Source organism: Hippichthys cyanospilos, chromosome 20 (genome assembly GCF_059441005.1).
Source record: "Hippichthys cyanospilos isolate Australia breed blue-spotted pipefish chromosome 20, RoL_Hcya_1.0, whole genome shotgun sequence".
In the NCBI taxonomy this organism is placed as follows: Eukaryota; Metazoa; Chordata; class Actinopteri; order Syngnathiformes; family Syngnathidae; genus Hippichthys; species Hippichthys cyanospilos.
The window spans coordinates 15257839-15266976 of record NC_142388.1 but is presented as its reverse complement, the minus strand read 5'-3'; positions in this window follow the sequence as shown (position 1 = coordinate 15266976).

Below are 9138 nucleotides of genomic sequence, written 5' to 3'. Positions count from 1 at the left end.
CAAACCAAACAGGATTGACTGTAATCTTTCGACTAATGACATTTTTTGCAGCCACTAGGTGGCGCTAGCTTTAAACAGGAATATATTTTTGTCGATATGTTCAGGAGAATATTTTCATCCAATGTGTGAAATTGTGAGAAGATCAGATCATCTGGGTCAAATTATAGCAACTTTTACTGGACAGATAAAGCTTCAGAATGAAAATGGTCGTAGAGGCCACGCCCATTATCAAAACTTCGTAAAATTTGGTGGAGGTCAGCAAGGCTATCTAGAGGCTTGTCAGACTTAATTTCAGCGATATTACATCAAAGGGCTCAGCTAAACGCATAAAAACGTTTAAAAAATGCTATATTTTTGGCTGCCACTAGGTGGCGCTCGCACTATAACAAAAAATACGTTGATAGGTGTATTCCGCATTGGAAACCCATCAAATATATGAAGTTTAGAAAAGATAAGACCATCTGGGACCAAACACAGCAACTTTGTTCGTTTTGGCCAGACATCAGACTGACATTTTTGTTTGCCACTAGATGGCCTTATAAGCAATTGAAGAATTTTTTAAACACTTGTGTTAAGGGCTTAAGTCTTCATGTGTCTGTGAAGTTTCAGATTTTTCTAAGCTTGTAAAGCTGAGTTATAAAGGTTTGTTTCACATGTGGCAAAGTAATCATCAAAGGCATAATATGAAGCCCCGCCCCCAACATATTTGATGGCGGATCATCAAAAAAATTTGAAGGATTGTGCCTCACAGTCAGATAAAACATCACAGCAAATTTGAAGTCGATCGGGTCAAGCGTTTGGGAGAAAAAAGGAGCAGTTCGGGACCTGCAAATGAGCAAAAACGGGCCAAAAGTGCACATTCAAAAATTCATAACTCTCTTTCTGTACATCTGAGCACATGGCTCGCGCTGACTTTTTTGTAGGGCTCGAGGTCCTACATAAGGCTACAAATTTTTGGAGCTCTAGGTCAAATGGGCCGGGAGTGAGAGGCTATTTTCCACTCATAAGGCCATTTTGGGGCCAATTACAGCCACTTTTTTCGTTTTGGCGAGTCATCTGACTTTGAGGTGGCGTGCAGACTACGCCCATTATCGAAAAGTCGTAAAATTTTAAAACCTTAATATTCCATGTCTTAATGATATTCTGACCAATTTTCATTTGTTTTACTCAAACAGACTGAGCACAATACATGAAAGTGTAAAAAATGACATTTTAATCAACCACTAGGCGGCGCTAGTAGGTATTTAAAAAAACTTTTTTTAAAGGTGTTAAAGACATAAGTTTCCATGTGTCTATGAAGTTTTAGATTTTTTTAAGCTAGTACATCAAAGTTATTAAGGTTTTTGTCCCTCTTGGCGAAGGAAAAATTGAACACATAATTTGAAGCCACGCCCCTATCATATATGTCAGCGGATCTGCACGAAATTTTGCCCACTTGTGCCCCTATGTGTGAATATGGACCACAGCAAATTTGAAAGCGATTGAGTAAAGCGTTTAGGAGAAACAAGGAGCAGTTTGGGACCTGCAAACGTGCAAAAATGGGCCAAAAATACACATTCAAAAATTCATAACTCTTTTTCTGTACATCTGAGCACATGGCTCGCGCTGACTTTTTTGTAGGTCTCTAGGTCCTACATATGCCTAAAAATTTTCGTAGCTCTAGGTCAAACAGGCCGGGACCAGGTGCACTTTTTCGACCTTAGGTGGCGTTGCAGAGCCATTTTTTTTGCATTGTTTTGGGAAACACAAAAATATCCAATTTTTCACCAGGCCCGACAAATGTGCAAATTTTGGTGACTTTTCGTGCATGTTTAGGCCCTCAAAAATGGAAAAGCGCTGCACAGTAAATAATAATAATAATAACTAGAGCTGCAAGCAGCTATAAAGGGCCCTCGCAGACCTGTGCACGTCGGGGTATGAACAGGTCGGGGTATGAACAAGGACTATGAACAATGAAAAATTTGTTGTAGATGACTTCAGTGCAGGACTCTTATCAAATATTAAGTAAAATGTAGACAAGGTGGGACAATGTGGGTGGAGTTACTGCAGCTTTTATTGTTCCAATTTTGTGACTTTCAATGCCATATAGGCCACACCCACTGTCGAAACATCGTAGTGATTTGTGGAGGGCATAAGGCATGGCCACTGGCTTTTCAGAAAACATTTAAGGGATATCACTTCAAGGGGCTCAGCAGAGTACATAAAAACATTAGGGATTTGCTATATTTTTTGCTGCCACTAGGTGGCGCTCGTACTATGATAAAAATCAGACTTGTAGGTGTGTTTCACATTGGACTCCCATCCCATATATGAAGTTTTAAAAATATCAGATCGTCTAGGTCCAATTACAGCAACTTTTACCGTTTTCGCGAGACATCGAATTTTGAGTTGGCATAGAGGCCACGCCCTTTATTGAAAAGTCATAAAAGTTGAGAACCTTAATGTTCCAATGTGTCATAGCTTTTCTGACCATTTTTGAGTTCATTTAGTCAAACAGGCATTTCACAGTACATAAAAGTATAAAAAATTAGAATTTTGTCCGCCACTGGGTGGCGCTGTAAATGATTAGAAAGTTTATCACATAGCTGTATTATTGCATGACTTTTAAAGTCCCAGGAAAGTTTCAGATGTTTTGAAGTTGTCATAGCTGAGTTATTAAGATTTTTGTCACTCATGGCGAAGGAAGTATTAAACATAATTTGAAGCTCCGCCCCCATCTTTTATGTCAAGAGATCCTCACGATATTTGGACTATGTGTGCCCCTCAGTTGGATAATGATTCATGCCAAAGTTGAAGGTAATGGGGTTAATCGTTTAAGAGAAAAAGGCACTAGTTTGAGACCATCTAATGTCTAAGAATGGGACAAAACTGCACATTAAAAAAATTCATAACAATTTTTCTGTACATCCTAGCACATCACTTTTATTGACATTGTTGTAGGTCTTACAGTCCTTCATTAGCCTACAAAGTTTCATAGCTGTAGGTCAAACCAAACAGGATTGACTGTAATCTTTCGACTAATGACTTTTTTTGCAGCCACTAGGTGGCGCTAGCTTTAAACTGGAATATATTTTTGTCGCTATGTTCAGGAGAATATTTTTATCCAATGTGTGAAATTGTGAGAAGATCAGATCATCTGGGTCAAATTACAGCAACTTTTACTGGACAGATAAAGCTTCGGAATGAAAATGGTCACAGAGGCCACGCCCATTATCGAAACTTCGTAAAATTTAATGGAGGTCAGCAAGGCTCTCTAGAGGCTTGTCAGACCTAATTTCAGCAATATTACTTCAAAGGGCTCAGCTAAACACATAAAAACGTTTAAAAAATGCTATATTTTTGGCTGCCACTAGGTGGCGCTCACTCTATAGCAAAAAATAAGTTGATAGGTGTATTCCGCATTGGAAATCCATCAAATATGTAATGTTTAGAAAAGATAAGACCATCTTGGTCCAAATACAGCAATTTTGTTCGTTTTCGCGAGAAATCAGACTGACATTTTTGTTTGCCACTAGGTGGCCTTATAAGCAATTTAAGATTTTTTTAAACACATGTGTTAAGGGCTTGAGTCTTCATGTGTCTGTGAAGTTTCAGATTTTTCCAAGCTTGGAAAGCTGAGTTATAAAGGTTTGTTTCACATGTGGCAAAGTAATCATCAAAGGCTTAATATGAAGCCCCGCCCCCAACATATTTCTTGGCGGATCGTCACGAAAATTTGAACAATTGTGCCTCACAGTCAGATAAAACATCACAGCAAATTTGAAGTCGATCGGGTCAAGCGTTTGGGAGAAAAAAGGAGCAGTTCGGGACCTGCAAATGAGCAAAAACGGGCCAAAGGTGCACATTCAAAAATTCATAACTCTCTTTCTGTACATCTGAGCATATGGCTCATGCTGACTTTTTTGTAGGGCTTGAGGTCCTACATAAGGCTACAAATTTTTGGAGCTCTAGGTCAAATGGGCCGGGAGTAAGAGGCTATTTTCCACTCATAAGGCCATTTTGGGGCCAATTACAGCCACTTTTTTCGTTTTGGCGAGTCATCTGACTTTGAGGTGGCGTGCAGACTACGCCCATTATCGAAAAGTCGTAAAATTTTAAAACCTTAATATTCCATGTCTTATTGATATTCTGACCAATTTTCATTTGTTTTACTCAAACAGACTGAGCACAATACATGAGAGTGTAAAAAATGACATTTTAATCAACCACTAGGCGGCGCTAGTAGGTATTTAAAAAAACTTTTTTTAAAGGTGTTAAAGACATAAGTTTCCATGTGTCTATGAAGTTTTAGATTTTTTTAAGCTAGTACATCAAAGTTATTAAGATTTTTGTCCCTCTTGGCGAAGGAAAAATTGAACACATTATTTGAAGCCACGCCCCTATCATATATGTCAGCGGATCTGCACTAAATTTCGCACACTTGTGCCCCTATGTGTGAATATGGACCACAGCAAATTTGAAGGTGATTGAGTAAAGCGTTTAGGAGAAACAAGGAGCAGTTTGGGACCTACAAACGTGCAAAAATGGGCCAAAAATGCACATTCAAAAATTCATAACTCTTTTTCTGTACATCTGAGCACATGGCTCGCGCTGCCTTTTTTGTAGGTCTCTAGGTCCTACATATGCCAAAAATTTTTCGTAGCTCTAGGTCAAACGGGCCGGGACCAGGTGCACTTTTTCGACCTTAGGTGGCGCTGCAGAGCCATTTTTTTTGCATTGTTTTGGGAAACACAAAAATATCCAATTTTTCACCAGGCCCGACAAATGTGCAAATTTTGGTGACTTTTCGTGCATGTTTAGGCCCTCAAAAATGGAAAAGCGCTGCACAGTAAATAATAATAATAATAACTAGAGCTGCAAGCAGCTATAAAGGGCCCTCGCAGACCTGTGCACGTTGGGGTATGAACAGGTCGGGGTATGAACAAGGACTATGAACGATGAAATAGTAGTTGTAGATGACTTCAGTGCAGGACTCTTACCAAATATGTAAAATTTAGACAAGGTGGGACAATGTGGGTGGAGTTACTGCAGCTTTTATTGTTCCAATTTTGTGACTTTCAATGCCATATAGGACACACCCACTGTCGAAACATCGCACTGATTTGTGGAGGGCATAAGGCATGGCCACTGGCTTTTCAGAAAACATTTAAGGGATATCACTTCAAGGGGCTCAGCAGAGTACATAAAAACATTAAGGATTTGTTATATTTTTTGCTGCCACTAGGTGGCGCTCGTACTATGATAAAAAATAGGCTTGTAGGTGTGTTTCACATTGGACTCCCATCCCATATATGAAGTTTTGCAAACATCAGATCATCTAGGTCCAATTACAGCAACTTTTACCGTTTTGGGGAGACACCAGACTTTGAGTGTGCATAGAGGCCACGCCCTTTAATGAAAAGTCATAAAAGTTGAGAACCTTAATGTTCCAATGTGTCATAGCTTTTCCGACCATTTTTTAGTTCATTTAGTCAAACAGGCATTTCACAGTACATAAAAGTATAAAAAATGAGATTTTTGTCCGCCACTGGGTGGCGCTGTAAATGATTTGAAAGTTTATCACATAGCTGTATTATTGCATGACTTTTAAAGTCCCAGGAAAGTTTCAGATGGTTTGAAGCTGTCATAGCTGAGTTATTAAGATTTTTGTCACTCTTGGCGAAGGAAGTATTAAACATAATTTGAAGCTCCGCCCCCATCTTTTCTGTCAAGAGATCTTCACGATATTTGGACTATGTGTGCCCCTCAGTTGGATAATGATTCATGCCAAAGTTGAAGGTAATGGGGTGAATCGTTTAAGAGAAAAAGGCACTAGTTTGAGACCAGCTAATGTCTAAGAATGGGACAAAACTGCACATTAAAAAAATTCTTAACAATTTTTCTGTACATCCTAGCACATCACTTCTATTGACTTTTTTGTAGGTCTTGCAGTCCTTCATTTGCCTACAAAGTTTCATAGCTGTAGGTCAAACCAAACAGGATTGACTGTAATCTTTCGACTAATGACATTTTTTGCAGCCACTAGGTGGCGCTAGCTTTAAACTGGAATATATTTTTGTCGATATGTTCAGGAGAATATTTTCATCCAATGTGTGAAATTGTGAGAAGATCAGATCATCTGGGTCAAATTAGAGCAACTTTTACTGGACAGATAAAGCTTCGGAATGTAAATGGTCGTAGAGGCCACGCCCATTATCGAAACTTCGTAAAATTTGGTGGAGGTCAGCAGGGCTGTCTAGAGGCTTTTCAGACCTAATTTCAGCGATATTACATCAAGGGGCTCAGCTAAACACATAAAAACGTTTAAAAAATGCTCTATTATTGGCTGCCACTAGGTGGCGCTCGCACTATAACAAAAAATACGTTGTTAGGTGTATTCCGCATTGGAAACCCATCAAATATATGAAGTTTAGAAAAGATAAGACCATCTGGGACCAAACACAGCAACTTTGTTCGTTTTGGCGAGACATCAGACTGACATTTTTGTTTGCCACTAGATGGCCTTATAAGCAATTGAAGATTTTTTTAAACACTTGTGTTAAGGGCTTGAGTCTCCATGTGTCTGTGAAGTTTCAGATTTTTCTAAGCTTGTAAAGCTGAGTTATAAAGGTTTGTTTCACATGTGGCAAAGTAATCATCAAAGGCATAATATAAAGCCCCGCCCCCAACATATTTGATGGTGGATCATCACAAAAATTTGAACAATTGTGCCTCACAGTCAGATAAAACATCACAGCAAATTTGAAGTCGATCGGGTCAAGCGTTTGGGAGAAAAAAGGAGCAGTTCGGGACCTGCAAATGAGCAAAAACGGGCTAAAGGTGCACATTCAAAAATTCATAACTCTCTTTCTGTACATCTGAGCATAGGGCTCGCGCTGACTTTTTTGTAGGGCTCGAGTTCCTACATAAGGCTACAAATTTTTGGAGCTCTAGGTCAAAGGGGCCGGGAGTGAGAGGCTATTTTCCACTCATAAGGCCATTTTGGGGCCAATTACAGCCACTTTTTTCGTTTTGGCGAGTCATCTGACTTTGAGGTGGCGTGCAAACTACGCCCATTATCGAAAAGTCGTAAAATTTTAAAACCTTAATATTCCATGTCTTAATGATAATCTGACCAATTTTCATTTGTTTTACTCAAACAGACTGAGCACAATAACTGAAAGTGTAAAAAATGACATTTTAATCAACCACTAGGCGGCGCTAGTAGGTATTTAAAAAAACTTTTTTTAAAGGTGTTAAAGACATAAGTTTCCATGTGTCTATGAAGTTTTAGATATTTTTAAGCTAGTACATCAAAGTTATTAAGGTTTTTGTCACTCTTGGCGAAGGAAAAATTGAACACATAATTTGAAGCCACGCCCCTATCATATATGTCAGCGGATCTGCACCAAATTTTGCCCACTTGTGCCCCTATGTGTGAATATGGACCACAGCAAATTTGAAGGCGATTGAGTAAAGCCTTTGGGAGAAACAAGGAGCAGTTTGGGACCTGCAAACGTGCAAAAATTGGCCAAAAATGCACATTCAAAAATTCATAACTCTTTTTCTGTACATCTGAGCACATGGCTCGCGCTGACTTTTTTGTAGGTCTCTAGGTCCTACATATGGCTAAAAATTTTCGTAGCTCTAGGTCAAACGGGCCGGGACCAGGTGCACTTTTTCGACCTTAGGTGGCGCTGCAGAGCCATTTTTTTTGCATTGTTTTGGGAAACACAAAAATATCCAATTTTTCACCGGGCCCGACAAATGTGCAAATTTTGGTGACTTTTCGTGCATGTTTAGGCCCTCAAAAATGGAAAAGCGCTGCACAGTAAATAATAATAATAATAATAATAATCTGGAGAAAAACAAGAGGGCTCTCGCAGCGGTAGCTGCTCGGGCCCTAATAATAATAATAACTAGAGCTGCAAGCAGCTATAAAGGGCCCTCGCAGACCTGTGCACGTTGAGGTATGAACAGGTCGGGGTATGAACAAGGACTATGAACGATGAAAAAGTAGTTGTAGATGACTTCAGTGCAGGACTATTACCAAATATGTAAAATTTAGACAAGGTGGGACAATGTGTGTGGAGTTACTGCAGCTTTTATTGTTCCAATTTTGTGACTTTCAATGCCATATAGGCCACACCCACTGTGGAAACATCGTACTGATTTGTGGAGGGCATAAGGCATGGCCACTGGCTTTTCAGAAAACATTTAAGGGATATCACTTCAAGGGGCTCAGCACATAAAACGTTAAGGATTTGCTATAGTTTTTGCTGCCACTAGGTGGCGCTCGTACTATGATAAAAAAATAGGCCTGTAGGTGTGTTTCACATTGGACTCCCATCCCATATATGAAGTTTTAAAAATATCAGATCGTCTAGGTCCAATTACAGCAACTTTTACCGTTTTCGCGCGAGACATCAGATTTTGAGTTGGCATAGAGGCCACGCCCTTTAATGAAAAGTCATAAAAGTTGAGAACCTTAATGTTCCAATGTGTCATAGCTTTTCTGACCATTTTTGAGTTCATTTAGTCAAACAGGCATTTCACAGTACATAAAAGTAAAAAAAAATAGATTTTTGTCCGCCACTGGGTGGCGCTGTAAATGATTTGAAAGTGTATCACATAGCTGTATTATTGCATGACTTTTAAAGTCCCAGGAAAGTTTCAGGTGGTTTAAAGCTGTCATAGCGGAGTTATTAAGTTTTTTGTCACTCTTGGCAAAGGAAGTATTAAACATAATTTGAAGCTCCGCCCCCATCTTTTATGTCGAGAGATCTTCACGATATTTAGACTATGTGTGCCCCTCAGTTGGATAATGATTCATGCCAAAGTTGAAGGTAATGGGGTGAATCGTTCAAGAGAAAAAGGCACTAGTTTGAGACCAGCTAATGTCTAAGAATGGGACAAAACTGCACATTAAAAAAATTCATAACAATTTTTCTGTACATCCTAGCAAATCACTTTTATTGACATTTTTGTAGGTCTTACAGTCCTCCATTAGCCTACAAAGTTTCATAGCTGTCGGTCAAACCAAACAGGATTGACTGTAATCTTTCGACTAATGACTTTTTTTGCAGCCACTAGGTGGCGCTAGCTTTAAACTGGAATAAATTTTTGTCGCTATATTCAGGAGAATATTTTTATCCAATG